General features: G+C 47.2%; 1 protein-coding gene across 3 annotated transcripts in view; it reads left to right on the forward strand.

Moving 5' to 3' along the window:
- sorcs2 (sortilin-related VPS10 domain containing receptor 2) overlaps positions 1-17074 on the forward strand; it is a 963539-nt gene that overhangs the window by 318434 nt on the left and 628031 nt on the right. The gene's annotated exons all lie outside the window — the stretch shown is intronic.

A 17074-nucleotide genomic window follows, 5' to 3' on the forward strand; every position in this document is an offset into this window, starting at 1 on the left:
AGAGAGAAACTGGATGCGGAGAGAGAGAGAGATTGGGGAGGGCGGCGTGGAGAGACTATGGGGGAGGGGGGCGGGGGGAGAGGAACTAGGGGGAGGAGGGAGAAAGGCTGGGGGGGAGAGAGAGGGGAGTTGGAGGGGAGAGAGGGAACTCGGGGAAGACGGATCACTTGCTTCTAACCCCCTTTCCACCCACACCCGATTTCTCGGGAAGCTCGGTGCATGTGGGACATCATTGGAGTGGATGAAATCCGGAAGTCACGACAGTCACTATTCACTTCATACCCAATAAACCTGTTACCAATCCGTGACCCACACACAATGCCCCATCTATTTCGGGGTGGGGGGGGGTAAGGTCCGGAACTTGGGCTGGGATGGTGCAGGAACTTGGGCTGGGCTGAGGGTGTCAGGAACTTGGGCTGGGGAGGGGGGGGGTACGATGGTGGCGGTAAGGAACTTGGGCTGGGAGGGCTTAAGGAACTTGGGCTGGGCGGGGGGGATGGCTTAAGGAACTTGGGCTGTGGGGCATGAATTTGGGCTGAGTGTGTCAGGAACGTATGCTGGGTGGGTAAGGAACTTGGGCTGGAGTTGTCAGGAACTTGTGCTGGGATGGGGGAGCTCTATCCTGTCTGGGGTCTGAAGTAGAATGGCTCGAATTGCACTTTGCAAAGTCATTCAGAACTTCGGCTGAGCGGTTCCAGTTACACATTCCAGAGAAATTTCTGGGTGTGTCTTTGGTTCCCTTGGAGGATATCAGCAATCAGGGCATATGATCATGGGAGCCAATCCGAGCATTTTGTAGTGCAAATAGCTGTGTCCTAATAATAACATACTTGGTATCCACACTATTGCTGTTTCTACTGGTGAAGAATGAGCACTAAATTTATCTATATAACAACAGTCAGTGCACATCAGATTAATACATTGTGTGAAGTGCTTTTCAACAGAGTCACAAAACATTTAATAATGCAAGCATTTTTGAATCTTTTGCTTTTTTTTGGTGGGGCGGTGGGGTGGGTGGATGAGTTGGAGCAAATCTTAAGCACAGTTAGTGGAGGAAATATTTGCATTCAGAGGGACCTGGATGTCCTTGTACATGAAACTCTTTTGAGTTAACCTGCAAAAACATAAAACATTAAAACCATGCCACCCGACCTGGGTGACACAGCAGACATTTTCAAGGCCCCTTTTTTTTTTTGGTTTTTGGTTTTTTTTTTTGGGGCGCTAAAATCAAATTTTTCCCGTGCCCCCTATAAAAGGGGAGGGGTCCTTGTACATGAATCATAGAAAGTTAGCATGCAGGTGCAGCAAGCAATTAGGAAAGCAAATGGCATGTTAACTTTTGTTACAAAGGGATTAGAGTATAAGAGTAAAGAAGTCTAATTACAATTATACGGGGCATTGGTGAGGCCACACCTGGAGTACTGAGTGCAGTTCTGGTCTCCTTACCTAAGGAAAGACATACTTGCCTTCATCATCATAGGCAATCCCTCGGAATCGAGGAAGACTTGCTTCCACTCTAAATGTGAGTTCTCAGGTGACTGAACAGTCCCATACGGGAATTACAGTCTCTGTCACAGGTGGGACAGACAGTTGTTGAAAGAAAGGATGGGTGGGACTGGTTTGCCGCACGCTCCTTCCGCTGCCTGCGATTGTTCTCTGCACGCTCTCGGCGACGAGACTCGAGGTGCTCAGCTCTCTCCCGGATGCTCTCCCTCCACTTACGGCGGTCTTTGGCGAGGGACTCCCAGGTGTCGGTGGGGATGTTGAGGCTTTGAGGGTGTCCTTGAAATATTTCCGAGATGAGGAGAAACTTCTTCACCCAGAGAGTGGTGAACCTGTGGAATTCTCTACCACAGAAAGTTGTTGAGGCCAATTCACTAAATATATTCAAAAAGGAGTTAGATGAAGTCCTTACTACTAGGGGGATCAAGGGGTATGGCGAGAAAGCAGGAATGGGGTACTGAAGTTGCATGTTCAGCCATGAACTCATTGAATGGCGGTGCAGGCTAGAAGGGCCGAATGGCCTACTCCTGCACCTATTTTCTATGTTTCTATGTATTTCCTCTGCCCACCTTGGGCTCGCTTTCCGTATAGGAGTTCCGAGTAGAGCACTTTGGGAGTCTTGTGTCAGGCATGCGAACAATGTGGCCTGCCCAGCGGAGCTGGTCGAGTGTGGTCAGGGCTTCGATGCTGGAGATGTTGGCCTGATTGAGGACGCTAACGTTGATGCGTCTTCCTCCCAGGTGATTTGCAGGATCCAGCGGAGACACCATTGGTGGTATTTCTCCAGCGATTTGAGGTGTCTACTATACATGGTCCATGTCTCTGAGCCATACAGGAGGGCGGGTATCACATAAGCTTGGTGCCAGATTTGAGGGCCTGATCTTCAAACACTGTTTTCCTCAGGCGGCCAAGGCTGCGTTGGCGCACTGGAGGCGGTGTTGAACCTCGTCTTCGATGTCTGCCCTTGCTGATAATAGGCTCCCAAGGTATGGAAAGTGGTCCACTTTGTCCAGGGCCGTGCCGTGGATCTTGATGATTTGGGGGGGGCAGTGCTGTGTGGTGGGGTCAGTTTGGTGGAGGACCTTTGTCTTACGGATGTTTAGTGTAAGGCCCATGCTTTCGTACGTCTCTGTGAACATGTTGACTATGACTTGGAGTTCAGTCTCTGAATGTGCACAGATGCAAGCGTCGTCTGCGTACTGTAGTTCGACTACAGAGCTTGGGACAGTCTTGGATCTGGCCTGGAGACAACGAAGGTTGAACAGGTTCCCACTGGTTCTGTAGTTTAGTTCCACTCCAACAGGGAGCTTGTTGAGTGTGAGGTGAAGCATTGCAGCGAGGAAGATCGAGAAGAGGGTTGGCGCAATGACGCTGCCCTGCTTGACCCCAGTCCGGACGTGGATTGGGTCTGTGATGGATCCGTTAGTCAGGATCATGGCTTGCATGTCGTCGTGGAGCAGGCAGAGGATGGTGACAAACTTTGGGGGCAGCCGAAACGGAGGAGGACGCTCCATAGTCCCTAGGGGTTGACGGTGTCAAATGCCTTTGTAAGGTCAAAGAAGACCATGTAGAAGGGTTGGTGCTGTTCCCTGCATTTTTCTTGTAGCTGCCACGCCGTAAAAATCATGTCCGTTGTACCCCGTAGTGGATGAAATCGCACTGTGACTCCGGGAGTAACTCCTCAGCCACAGGGAAAAGACGGTTGAGGAGGATTCTAGCAACGACTTTCCCAGTGGCTGATAGCAGGGAGATTCTTCTGTAGTTGCCGCAGTCGGATTTGTCCCCTTTTTTAAAGATGGTCACGATCACTGCATCTCTGAGATCTCCCGACATACTCTCCTCCTTCCAGATGAGAGAGATGAGGTCATGCATTCGTGCCAATAGTGCCTCTCGCTGTACTTTAGTGCCTCAGCGGGGATTCCATCTGCTCCCGTTGCCTTGTTGTTGAGCTGGCAGATGGCCTTTTCTACCTCATGCAGGGCTGGGGTTTTGCTGAGATGGTGGCGGGTAGCATGTTGCGGAATGGAGTTGAGGACACTCGTCAGAGACAGAGTCTCGGTTAAGGAGATCTTCGAAGTGCTCCTTCCAGCGGTCCTGACTGCCTCAGTGTCCTTGATGAATGTCTCCCCGTTCTTGGCCAGCAGTGGGGTGGGGCCTTGGGTGATTGGGCCGTAGGTGGCCTTGACTACGGTGAAGAATCCTCGCACATCATGGCTGTCGGCCAGCTGCTGAATCTCCAGTGCTTTCTCCACCCAGCATCTATTCTTTCGGTCGCGGGTTTTTTGTTGGACCTCGGCCTTAAGCCGTCTGTAATATTGCTTTGCTGCTCCCGAGTTGGTTTGTTGTTTTAGGTTCAGAAATGCCCTGCGCTTGCGATTTATTAGCTCTTGGATCTCCTGGTTACTCTCATCAAACCAGTCCTGGTGTTTCCTGGTTGAGTGACCGAGCGTCTCTTCACAGGCACTGGTTATGGTGGCCTCGAGCGCTGTTGGCATTCTGCATCTCGGAGTCATCAAGAGTCGCCAGGTTAGCAGTGAGGCACTGACTGTATAGGGCTCTCTTAGCTGGGTCTTTGAGTGCCCCAGCATTGATTTTTTTGCGGCACTGCTTCTGCTGCCGTCGCCGCTTTGGGGCTATGTTGATGTTGATGATGGAATGGATTAGGCGGTGGTCTGTCCAGCAGTCATGGCGTGGGTGATGCGTACATCTTTGCGATCCCTAGCTCGAACTATGACATTGTCGGGCAGGTGCCAGTGTTTGGAGCGAGGGTGCTGCCACGATGCCTTGTACTTGCCCCTCTGGTGGAACAAGGTGTTAGTGATGATAAGGTCGTGCTCCAGGCATTTTGTCAGGAGCAGGGTACCGCTAGAATTGGTTTTCCCTACCCCCTCTCTGCCGATCACACCTCCCCAGAGGACTGTGTCCATGCCGCCCCTGGCGTTGAAGTCGCCGAGGAGGATCAATTTGTCGTCCGTAGGGGCGCGGGACAGGGATTTTTCGAGGTTGAGTAAAAACCCTCTTTGGTCTCATCTGTTGCATCGAATGTTGGGGCGTACGCACTGATGACTGTAGCACACTGATTCCGGGATAGGATGAGTCGGAGAGTCATGAGACGTTCGCTAATCCCGCAGGGGGAGTCTCTGAGGTGAAGTGGAGGACTGGGTGAGACCAGACTACTCTCCCATACTCCGTGATTATTGCAGAGCGACATTAGAAGGGGCTTAGTAGTAGGATTGCCAATGGCGGGGCAGTTGGAGGCAGGAGAGCATGTGGTGAAACCTCCAGGACTATGTCATGTATGTATGCTTGAGGTTACTAGCCACCAGGGGGTGCCACTGTCGGAGGTCATTGGGCTGTATGCAAGTGTGTGCGGGCCAGGTTTATAAAGCAAGCCACCATGTAATATGGGCACTTTGGGCCTGAATAAAGTTGAGCCAGGTTTGCACCGGAGTGAGTTTACATTATTCAGTCTATTGAGTTATTGCATACATAACAGAATATTTCCAACCAGGGCTGCTGAGTGTTAGGTGGCCCACTGAACCGCTCCAGCAGGGAGTCGTGCATGGCTCAGCAAAATTGACCAGAAGTGCAACGATGCGGCCTGTCGAAAAATTAACTTGTGATTTTGGTAAAATTAAAATGGTTGGTACTTCAACAATCTAACTGGAAAAACCTAGAGGTGTATTGATGGCCTGTGTGGCAGACGTGATATTATTCACTTTGTAGTTAGGTTTCTGTTTTCTGGATGATTGAGCCAAACTGGTAAGAATCACCAGTGCTTTAATAACCTCTTGGTGCCTGACACGTGGCTGTCTTGATCACTGTGGGCTCCATTACCCCATTGTGCGAGTGAAACAATGTATCAGCATTGCATCGGGTCACCAACCCTCCAGGATTGCCCTGGAGTCTCCTGGGTACTGTTGCAAGCAACCCTGGAGAAAAATCACAGGGGCATTACAAAACTTCTTAGGCTTTTCTTGGAATGCTTTTATTTATTAGTTATAAAAATGTATGGAGATAGGGGAAAATGCTGTTTTACTGGGTGAGGTGGTTGGAGAAAGGAGGTCATGGGAATAGGTCTAACCAGTGTTGGTAACCTTAGCATCACACACAGAAAATTGGGTTTTCACATGTGCAAATTTCTTCTGCCTCTTACACGGTCGGCTAAAGTACATTTAAGAGAGCAATTTAAAGTGTACATTTTTCTTTTTTTTAAACAGTTCCTGCATGACCCTGGAGCAACTTTTTAAAAAAAATATATATTTTCTTTGCAGAGAAAGCTTTGAACTCCTTGTCATAAAAATGTGGCTTTCAGATTCAACTGCGTAAGTGCAGTTGTCAGGCTTCTGCCTCAGGATATCTTTTCAAGCATAAAATGGATTATTGACCTATACACATTATAGAGAAGGGTGCTGATGCACAACCAAGGTCACGTGCAGGCAAATCCCATTTAATGCATAACCTATTGGACAAGAAACTATGTGCTTAGACCAGGATTACGATGGGATGATACAACATATCCTGTGGTGTGGAAAGGAACAGGAAGAACTAGCCACAATCTGCATCTGAAGCGTCTAAACTATGTTTTCATATGTAAAGGTCAAATGGAGGTTCATGAGCTGGAATTACAGGATTTTACATGTCAGCCTGGGGCTACACGGAACAAGCTGTGTTTGTTGTGGATCTTTGACGTCTCGCCCAAGAGCTTTATTGTATCCCTAAGCTGTTAACAAATTTGTAAAATACAAGTTAATTTTACATGTAATTAGAATTACCACCTCTTAACCTTTCTGTTAGATCAATTTCACAAGTTTTAGACATAAGTTCCCTTGCTATTTTTTGTCTCTTCCACCTTTCCCCAAAGTACCAGAGGCAAAGTGGAGTAGATAGGGAAAATATACAGTGATTTATACTGTTTTGCTGCTTGTCCATCTGTGAATACCACTTGCAACTGCAATAACCCTTAATTTTCACTATACACAGGCTTCGTTAATAGAGGGGAAAAATATACATGTTGGGAACTATACCAGATGTATACATGCTGCCTTAAATGTCCCACTCCTCCAATTTTCTTCCCTCCATACAGCACCCTTGGTATCTCATCCCTTCTTCATGTACAACTCTAGACAGTGAGTGTTGGCCAACTATTTAACCATTTAGGGCATCACAGCCAATTATAATGAATGACCTTACATTTATATAGCACCTTGCATGACCTCAGGATGTCTCAAAACATGTTACAGCCAGTGAAGTACATTTGAAGTGTAGTCGCTGTTGGAATGTAGGAAACACGGCAGCCAATTTGCGATCAGCAAGGTCCCACAAACAGCAATGCGATAATGACCACATAATCTGTTTTGGTGATGTTGGTTGAGGGATAAATATTGTCCAGGACACGGGGATAACTCCCCTGCTTTTCTTCCAGTAGGGTATTTTACGACTGACCACCTCCTCATTTCCAGCAGGAGTCAATGGACAGCAATCAAGGGTGGCAATCCTGGCTGCCACCTCTGTCAGAACCCAAGGGCATTTTGTCTAATTTTAACACCTCTATAAAGCTCTAGCTGAAATCAACTAACTCAGCACAGACTGCGGAACAAATTTTGGGTGGTGTATTTACCCACTAAGCCATTGTGGGAATGTCTTAAACATTCTCCGAGTGACTACTTCTCATCAGCCTCTAGATTAGCTGTATGTTTGTAGGGAACTATCTTCATGTCTGCTTGAGAAATGTCTTCATTTACCAGATTGATTTACAGTTAAGACCCTGAAAACCAGTGACGTGTTTGCTGCAGCTATTGCTCTGTCACAGAGACAAATCGCCTCAAAAACATATGATGACCTGGTGTGCATTCAAACAGCACAGATACTCGATTAATTTATGAAGGGGAAAAAAAATATTGAAAGAGATGAATATAAAATGACAAAGTGGGATTGCATTTTGCTGAATTGTCACAAAATTCTAAGTTTTAAAAAGAGAGGCACCATTTTCAGTCATGCCTGTTTATCATTTTTTTACTCATTTGAGACAGATCTGAGAGCAGCCAGTTTGGGGTAAAAATTCATTGCATGTGCACGAAGGTAGTGGTAGGTGTGCCGTGCAATTAAAACTGTAAGCTGGTAATGGCACCTCAAGTGCTACATCAATCTATAATAATAATAGTCAGTTTTTGTCTGTCCTGCGTCACCGACCAATGGGCATTCAGGGCCCACCCGGCCTCGCAACCAATCAGAGTGGGGAGTGATGGCGCGAATTTTAACGGTTTGATTGATGCTGGGTCTGCTCCAATGAGGTGGTGTCGGGGCCAATGATACAGTCACAGTGGGAGGGGGGGGACCTCCCTGGGCTTTGTTGCGCAACCGAGAGAAGCGCATGGAGGGAGCGGCGAGAGAGGGAGGGGGAGGAAGGTTGGGAGGGAGGGAGAAGGTGGGTGGGAGGAGAGTGAGAGAGACGAGGAGGGAGGAAGTGAGAGAGAGACAGAGGGGGAGGGAGGACATCAGCGTTTATTCTATAGACGAAGAAGATGACAGTTTAAACAACTACTGTTGCAACAAAGATACTAATTTGACTGCAAATATTTTGCCGGTCTCTGCTAGTAGAATAATAACTGGACTAGCCACATAAATACTGTGGCTACAAGAGCAGGTCAGAAGCTGGGTATTCTGTAGCGAGTGACTCATTTCCTGACCCCTCAAAGCCTTTCCACCATTTACAAAGCACAAGTCAGGAAAGTGATGGAATACTCTCCACTTGCCTGGATGAGTGCAGCTCCAACAACACTCAAGAAGCTCGACACCATCCGGGACAAAGCAGCCCGCTTGATTCACACTTCATTCGCCACATTAAAGATTCACCACCTCCATCAACGGCATGCCGTGGCTGCAGTGTTTACCATCTTCAAGATGCACAGCAGCAACCTGCCAAGGCTTCTTCAACAAAACTTCCCAAACCCGTGACCTCTACCACCTAGGACAAGGGCAGCAGGTGCATGGGAACACCACCACTTCCAAGTTCCCCTCCAAGTCACACACCATCCTGACTTGGAAATATATCGCCGTTCCTTCATTGTCGCTGGGTCAAATTTCTGAAACTCCCCCCCTAACAGCACTGTGGGAGACCTTCACCACATTAACTTCAATGGTTCAAGAAGGCGGCTCACCACCCATTTCACAAGGGCAATTAGGGATGGGCAATAAATGCTGGCCTTGCCAGTGATGCCCAATTCCCGTGAACAAATAAAAAAAATACAGCTATGCTTAGTAATGCATTACTAATTTTAAGTGCTTCTGCAAGTGCACATGGAGAAGAAGCAGGGTGCAATAGTTTACCGTAGGAATGTGTTTGCACTGGGAGGCACTGCATGGTACCATTTAAAACCTATTAATCGTCATTGCCAAGTGTGGCTCTGATAGATTGACATGTACTGTAAGGCTACTGTTTTAATTTGTGAACCAGCACTGTTTAAGTAGCTAGGAAACAGTTTCCTGTGGTGTCAGCTAAATATTGAAACTGTTAAAATGGTGAGCAGTAATTTGAAGTACCTATGTGCTGTCTCTCAGAGGTGGGAGACAGGTTTTTAGAATGTGTCACAGATTCTGCAGCTGCCACTGTTATGGTAAAGGATGTGAAAAAAAAAATTAAGCCTTATTTCTCTCAAGTGAGAGACAACAGCAGAATTTTGTCATGGAACTTCAAAAAAACAATATATATATTGCTCTTCAGGCCTTTCCATTGTTTCAGCCCCTTCTGCAAAAATCACTGCTTTTGCGAAATGCTGGCCCCACTTCTATCTGAGCGAGAGCGTGGTCGGACAAGGGCTGGTCGGAGTTGGGCGCTGTCATTTTAAAAAAGCTCCTCAGTGCCTATGTTTTTCCCTGCTTCTTTGTGGCCTGTGGCTCTTGCACCACATTTGTCCCCTTCAGCCTACTTCCCACTGCTACCTCCCTGGGTCTTTGCTATAAATATTGACAGGTCTTCCCGCTGTTCCACACTCCCCTTGTTTTAAACGCTGCCTCCACAAATCATTGATCTGCTTGTACCTGACTCCTTGTCCAGTGAAAGACAGACAAGGACTGGCACTCCAAGTACATAAATATTTTGGTGCAGAAGGCCAAAGGTCTACTACACTGCAGATTTTGCAGGTTTATGTACCTGATTATATTGATGCTTAGCTGACTTTTGGGGTTGTTGAGAAGCATCATCAGCCACAGTTACAATTGGAAACAATAATGTTAAGTCAGGCTTGCAGTCAGTTGTTGTTCATAAATAATTGGGTAAAACATAACAGCCTAGAAATTAGTGATGTTAGCGCTGGCTTTAAGGCAAAAAAAGGCGTCCGCCTCACTTCTGTTGGCGGGTCCTGTGGTGACCGCCTTTTGGCTGCCGATGTCCATGCTCGCTAGGGATATGAAGATTATGCAGATCATAATGTCATGAATGTGCAACACTCACCTGAAGCCCGATTTGCCATTTTGCAGTGCGCCGCTCAACTTACTGGCCTGCGTTAATTACAATCAGCTGACCAAACGTTCACAAGCAGGAAGGAGCCTCCAGCAGTGGTATTTAAAGGGATCATCAGCAACAACTTGCAACTGACATGTTTGTTCAGTTTGACTGGCTCTGTGGAATTTTCTGCAACTCTTGCAGCTTTCTAAACTTCTTTCAAGTTCCCACGGTAACGGAGTGTTGGTGCAAGTGGAGAACGCCTTCATTCTTATTCAAAAGTTTCTGCTCACAACATTTGCTTACAGTTATGGGGACTCTACTTGCATTCCCTTCGCGCTCGAGTATCTTCGGGAGAGGGAGTGGAGGCAGAAAACAAGAGGAGAAGATGCGCGCAGAGGGAGGAGGAGGAATGGGAGGGTCAGGGGGGCTTTCAACAGGAGGCCTTACCCATCTCGGGTCTCGGAAAGCACTTCTCTTACAGCCACTTAAGCGAGGAGCAGTGTATAAGGAGGTTCCGCATCAGCAAGGAGATGGTCACAGAACTCTGCCACTTCTTTCAACCAGACCTGCAGCCTGAGAGTAGGGCGAACACGGCTCTTCCAGTGGCACTCAAGGTCACCATCCCCCTCCATTTCTTCACCAGCGCATCCTTCCAGTCTGCAACAGGAGACATCGCTAACATCTCCCAGCTTGCCGTCCTCGCTGCATCCTACACCAGGGGAAGAACACAAGAATTAGGAGCAGGAGTAGGCCATTCAATAAGATCATGGCTGATCTTCTCCCTCAACTCCACTTCCCTGCCCGATCCACATATCCCTTGATTCCTTAAAGCCAAAAATCTATCAATCTTAACCTTGAATAGATTCATAAACTGAGCATTCAGAACCATTTGGGACAGAGAATTCTAAAGATTCACAACCCTCTGAGTGAAGAAATTCCTCCTCATATCAATCTTAAATAGCCAACTCCTTATCATGAGACTATGCCCCCTAGTTCTAGACCCTCCAGCCAGGGCAACAACCTCTCAGCATCAAGCTGTCAATCCCCCTCAGAATCTTGTATGTTTCAATGAGATCACCTCTCATTTTTCTAAACTCCATATAGGTCCAATCTATTCAATCTCTCCTCATAGGACAACCCTCTCATGCCAGGAATCAGTCTAGTGAACCTTCACCGCAACACCTCGAAGACAAGTATATCCTTCCTCAGATAAGGAGACCAAAACTGTGCACAGTACTCCAGGTGTGGCCTCACCAAAGCCCTGTACAATTGTAGCAAGACTTTCCTACTCTTGTACTCCAACTCCCTTGCAATAAAAGCCAACATGCTATTTTCCTTCCTAATTGCTTGCTGTACCTGCATGCTTACTCTGTGTTTTCTGTACAAGGACCAAAATCTCTCTGAACACCAACATTTAATAGTTTCAAATCATTTTAAATATATTCTGTTTTTCTATTCTTCCTACCGAAGTGAATAATCGCACAATTACCCACATTATACTCCATCTGACACCCTATTGGCCGCTAACTTAACCTGTCTATATCCCTTTGCAGGCTCTTTGTGTCCTCCTCACAGCTTACGTTCCCACCCAGCTTTGTATCATCAGCAAACTTGGATACATTAATATAGATTGTAAATAGCTGAGGCCCAAGCACTGATAGCTTGTGGCATCCCACTAGTTATAACCTGCCAACCTGAAAATGACCTGTTTATCCCTGTACTCTATTTTCTGTCCGTTAACCAAACCTCTATCCATGCTAATATATTATTCCCAACCCCATGAGACCTAATCTTGCAAAATAACCTTTTATGTGGCACCTTTTTGAATGCCTTTTGGAAATCCAAAAGCACTACATCCACTGGTTCCCCTTTATCTACCCTGCTAGTTACATCCTCAAAAAATTCTAATAAATTTGCTAAACACGATTTCCCTTTCATAAAACCAAGTTGACTTTGCCTAATCATGTTATGATTTTCTAAATGCCCTGTTATCACATCTTTAATAATGGATTCCAGCATTTTCCCAACAACTAATATCAGACTAACAGCCCTGTAGCTCCCTGTTTTCTCTCCCACCTTTTTGGAATAGTGGGGTTATATTTTTGCTACCTTCCAATCTGCTGGGACCATTCTAAAATCTAGGTAATTTTAGAAGATCACAACCAATGGTTCCAGTATGTTTCACCTCCTTTCATCCCATTTTATTTTAAATTTCTAAGGGCCCGAACTTGGTGTCCTCTAAGGCCTGCCCATTTCTCGGCAGTCCCCGGGCGGATCCTACCTTTTTGCCGCCCGCTGCCGCTGGGGCCAGTTGGGAGTGAGTTTCGCTGTGGTTGTGTCGGTGGCAGTGGGAGTCAGCAGGAGCCGGCGGCGGGAGCGGGCGGTGGCAGCAGTGACGATAGGTGCAGGCCTCTTGAGTCATAAAACTTCGGGGGCCATGCACCGCGCATGCGCGAGTCTTGGGGATGTTTTTTCTGTAGTTTTCTTTGTCAGATGACGTCAATTTTGCCGCGATCGGGGCTGCTGGGGCACCTGCACTTGGTCATAAATGCTGAGCATTCCCTTGCACCTGCCAGTTGGCGAGGGGTGAGTTTTGGAAAGATACAGATAAAAAGTAATCATCAGCCATCCATCAAGGAAATGAAAAATGAGTGGATAAAAAGCTTCCAAGAAGACTGTTAAAGCCAAGCCCAGAGCTCGCTGGTTTACTGATGACGAGCTGCAGGAGCTTGTATCAGAGGTGGAGCGCAGGTATAAAGACCACACCTGGGATGGTCATGGCAAACCTCCACCACCCCAATACAGACTCATTTGGAGGGACATTGGTGAGACCGTGTCTTCATTGGGCAACATTGTGCGGGATGGAGATCAGTGTGGAGAACGTTGGAACGATGAGGTGGCTTCTGCAAGATTGAGTAAACGTTTATTGGACCATTCCCATATATCTCTAAAATTTTATGTGCCAGATGTGTCTGTGTGTGTGTGTGTGTGTGTGTGCCTCATGAGCAAAAGGGGTAAAGGCTGCAACGTTTCCTTATGCAGAGGAAAAAGACATCCAAGGCATCGAGCCTGAGTGCCACGGGAGGGGGCCCAGCAGATGTCATAGAGTTGAGCAGCCTGGGGGAGCGTGCCTTGGCATTGGTGGGTGACAACCGCCGTGCCACCACAAAGGGTGATGCAGATCCCATGCTAGAGCATGGTAAGGTTATACTAATCTCCGGTGTGCTTGACGCTCATGTCATGAAAGGTTAAGTCAAATACCTTTTAGCGCACAGTTTGTCAGCGGCATTATTGGTGTGCCCACGTAGAAATGGAACTCCTTGATGTCACATTGTGAGATGTGACAGCTCACATGTCAGCTTGACCAACCCCACCCCCCAGCTATAGACTGAATTGTTGTCCTCCACTTGCAGATAGTGATTCGGACAGCACCGAGCAATGCACACCATCCACCTCTGGCACACAATTAGGATGCGTGTGACCCCCAACATCTCCCATCCCGATGTTGTCACCAGCCCAACACACCAGCTCCTTCCTTCACTCCCCACCGCACTCACCTCCGCCACCCAGAGTCAGGAAGACCAGGAGAGAGAGGAGGGAGAAGTGCCAGTGTTTGAGCCACTGGAGGTCGAAGATCTGGAAGATGAGGACACCAGCCTCCTATGTGCCACCTGTCCGGACAATATTAGTGTCAGGGTCCGAAATCATGGGAACCGACTTGGATGAACCAGAAACAAGTGCTGGGAGGCACAGAGGCCATGGCGGAAAATCAACCAAGCAGCATGCACCCACGAAGAAACAACAAGCACCTGAGGATGCAGGACAGCACGCAGCTATTGAAGAGATGGTCAAGCTGTTGAGGATGAACGTCGACCTAGATCACGATCTGCTGCAGACCATGGCTGGGATAGCTGCCAGCATCGCAACTTTTGCTCAGCACCATACTGCCAGCATGGACCAGCTCATTAGTGCGGTGGAGCGCAATACCGATTCTGTTGAGGCGCTGAGGCAAGCGATGGCTTCTGGCCAGGTCGTGCAAGACCCCGACCCCACACCTTTGAGAAACATAGATCCCGAGGAGCCAGAGATGCCGGCACCTTCAATCATGCCCCCTACCTTCTTGCCAAGACGAACACGTCTGTAGAGATCTGGCTGCCCTTCTGCACAACCTGCTGCACCAAAGGCAGTGAAGGGCAGGGGTGCGGCATGCCGTGCTGAAAGCAGAGCAAGGAAGAGGACGATGGGCGTCACATCGAAGGAGGGGGAACAGAGGTGGTGGTAGTGGGTAGAGGGTTGGGTCTCAGTGGTGGATATGTTCTTTAATCTTCATTAAACTCTGTCACTTGTTTCACATGGGAGGTGTGCAATAAAGCTACAGCAGTAATCATGGGTGACTTTAATCTACATATTGATTGGACTAATCTAACTGGTAGCAATGCGGTGGAGGAGGATTTCCTGGAGTGTATTAGGGATGGTTTTCGAGACCAATATGTCGAGGGACCAACCAGAGAGCTGGCCATCCTAGACTGGATGATGTGTAATGAGAATGGACTAAATAGCAACCTTGTTGTGCGAGGCCCCTTGGGGAAGAGTGACCATAATATGGTAGAATTCCTTATTAAGATGGAGAGTGACAAAGTTAATTCGGAAACTCGGGTCCTGAACTTAAGGAGAGGTAACTTCGCAATGACAAACATTTAAAGATCACATGGATGAACTTCAGCAATTGTACATCTCTGTCTGGAGTAAAAATAAAACGGGGAAGGTGGCTCAACCATGGCTAACAAGGGAAATTAAGGATAGTGTTAAAGCCAAGGAAGAGGCATATAAATTGGCTAAAAAAAGCAACAAACCTGAGGACTAGGAGAAATTTAGAATTCAACAGAGGAGGACTAAGGGTTTAATTAAGAGGGGGAAAATAGAGTACGAGAGGAAGCTAGCAGAGAACATAACAACTGACTGCAAAAGCTTCTAAAAATATGTGAAGAGAAAAAGATTAGTGAAGACAAACGTAGGTCCCTTGCTGTCGGATTCAGGTGAATTTATAATGGGGAACAAAGAAATGGCAGATCAATTGAACCAATACTTCGGTTCTGTCTCCACGAAGGAAGACACAAATAACCTTCCGAATGTACTAGGGGACAGTGGGTTTAGTGAGAAGGAGGAACTGAAGGATATCCTTATTAGGCGGGTAGTTGTGTTAGGGAAATTGATGGGATTGAAGGCCGATAAATCCCCGGGGCCTGATAGTCTGCATCCCAGAGTACTTAAGGAAGTGGCCCTAGAAATAGTGGATGTATTGGTGATCATTTTCCAACAGTCTATTGACTCTGGATCAGTTCCTATGGACTGGAGGGTAGCTAATGTAACACCACTTTTTAAAAAAGGAGGGAGAGAGAAAACGGGTAATTATAGATCGGTTAGCCTGACATCAGTAGTGGGGAAAATGTTGGAATCAATCATTAAGGATGAAATAACAGCGCATTTGGAAAGCAGTGACAGTATCAGACCAAGTCAGCATGGATTTGTGAAAAGGAAATCATGCTTGACGAATCTTCTGAAATTTTTTGAGGATGTAACTAGCAGAGTGGACAAGGGAGAATGAGTGGATGTGGTGTATTTGGACTTTGAAAAGGCTTTTGAAAAGGTTAAGGGGTAGGCCATTTAGGACTGAAATGAGGAGAAACTTCTTCACTCAGAGAGTTGTTAACCTGTGGAATTCCCTGCCGCAGAGAGTTGTTGATGCCAGTTCATTGGATATATTTAAGAGGGAGTTAGATATGGCCCTTACGGCTAAGGGGATCAAGGGGTATGGAGAAAAAGCAGGAAAGGGGTACTGAAAGAATAATCAGTCATGATCTTATTGAATGGCGGTGCAGGCTCGAAGGGCCAAATGGCCTACTCCTGCACCTATTTTCTATGTTTCTATGGTTTGTTGTCAATGTCCCTTGACTGGCCCAGGGGAGAAATGTACATTTCTTGCATTAGAGTTTTTGCATATTCAGTCACTCTTGGAATGCAGCACTAATCAATACAGTCACATTGTTCACCGACTCTTGGTCAGTGTCTAATTTTTACATAATGTGTGGTGCATTCTGAGAAAAACACAGCTCTTCCTCAGGTGTTCTGATGTATGAGGAATATCTTGGCCTCCACATATGATTCTACGGTATAATGGGTCCTGCCAACAGGCCATCTCGACACGACAAATAAGCGCCACCATTTCAGGAAGGCTTCCTTTCAGTGGGAGTCAGTTGAACTACTTACAGGGCACATACTAAAGCTTGCACTTCAGTCCACTTATTCTTATGTCAAACATCACAGAGTCCCACCGCTGATATGCCATGTTCTTCAGTGACATTGCAGACCATTATATGTCTTTTTCCGTCTTCTATACCTCATGCCATGCTTTTATCACTATCACATGCAGCGACCTGCCAGAGCATTGCATCTTCTCATTTTCGCATTTTTACTTTGACATAAGCTCAGCCCATCTGTGCGTAATCTGTGAGTAAATCTGTTCCGCCTGCAATGGTGTAAAAAATCTTGTAGAGCTTCTCCATTGCGCCTTTACCATCTTTCGCTACTCATTGCCGCTTCCTTTACCACACCTTTCTTTCAACAGAGTAATTTTCATTTACATACCGCAACTCTTTCTGTGCGGGTTATGGTCGATCAAATAACTATCTCTGTGCATCTGATAATGCTGAAACATGTGGACAATACCCGGGTTGTGCAGCGCTGCGGCACCCTGAGCGATTCTTCCTGCCGCCGGACTCACAGCCAGTTCAGATCAGCTTTTTGCCAGCGGTCCTTTTGGCGGGTAGCAGCACGATCTTAGTTGATGTTGCCCGAGGAAAATCCCATTTTTCGAGGCTCCAGCATGTTGTGGGCAGAAGGAAGTTGCACCAGCGGAACCTCCGCTAGGAATCTCCTGGCGGGCAGCACCTGGATGGCAGATGGGTGGTACGGGAGGAATCTTCAGAAAAACAACATTTTCGGGCAGAACCTTGGCGGCTGTGGGTGGGACTGCGACCAATTTCGGTTCCTAAGTTTCTCACTATGTGTATTTTTGCCCAATTCAGGCAAGGAGCTGGTGTATTTTTCTTTGCCCTCTTTCCTCCC

The sequence above is a fragment of the Pristiophorus japonicus genome, chromosome 2, assembly GCF_044704955.1.
Source record: "Pristiophorus japonicus isolate sPriJap1 chromosome 2, sPriJap1.hap1, whole genome shotgun sequence".
NCBI lineage: Eukaryota > Metazoa > Chordata > Chondrichthyes > Pristiophoridae > Pristiophorus > Pristiophorus japonicus.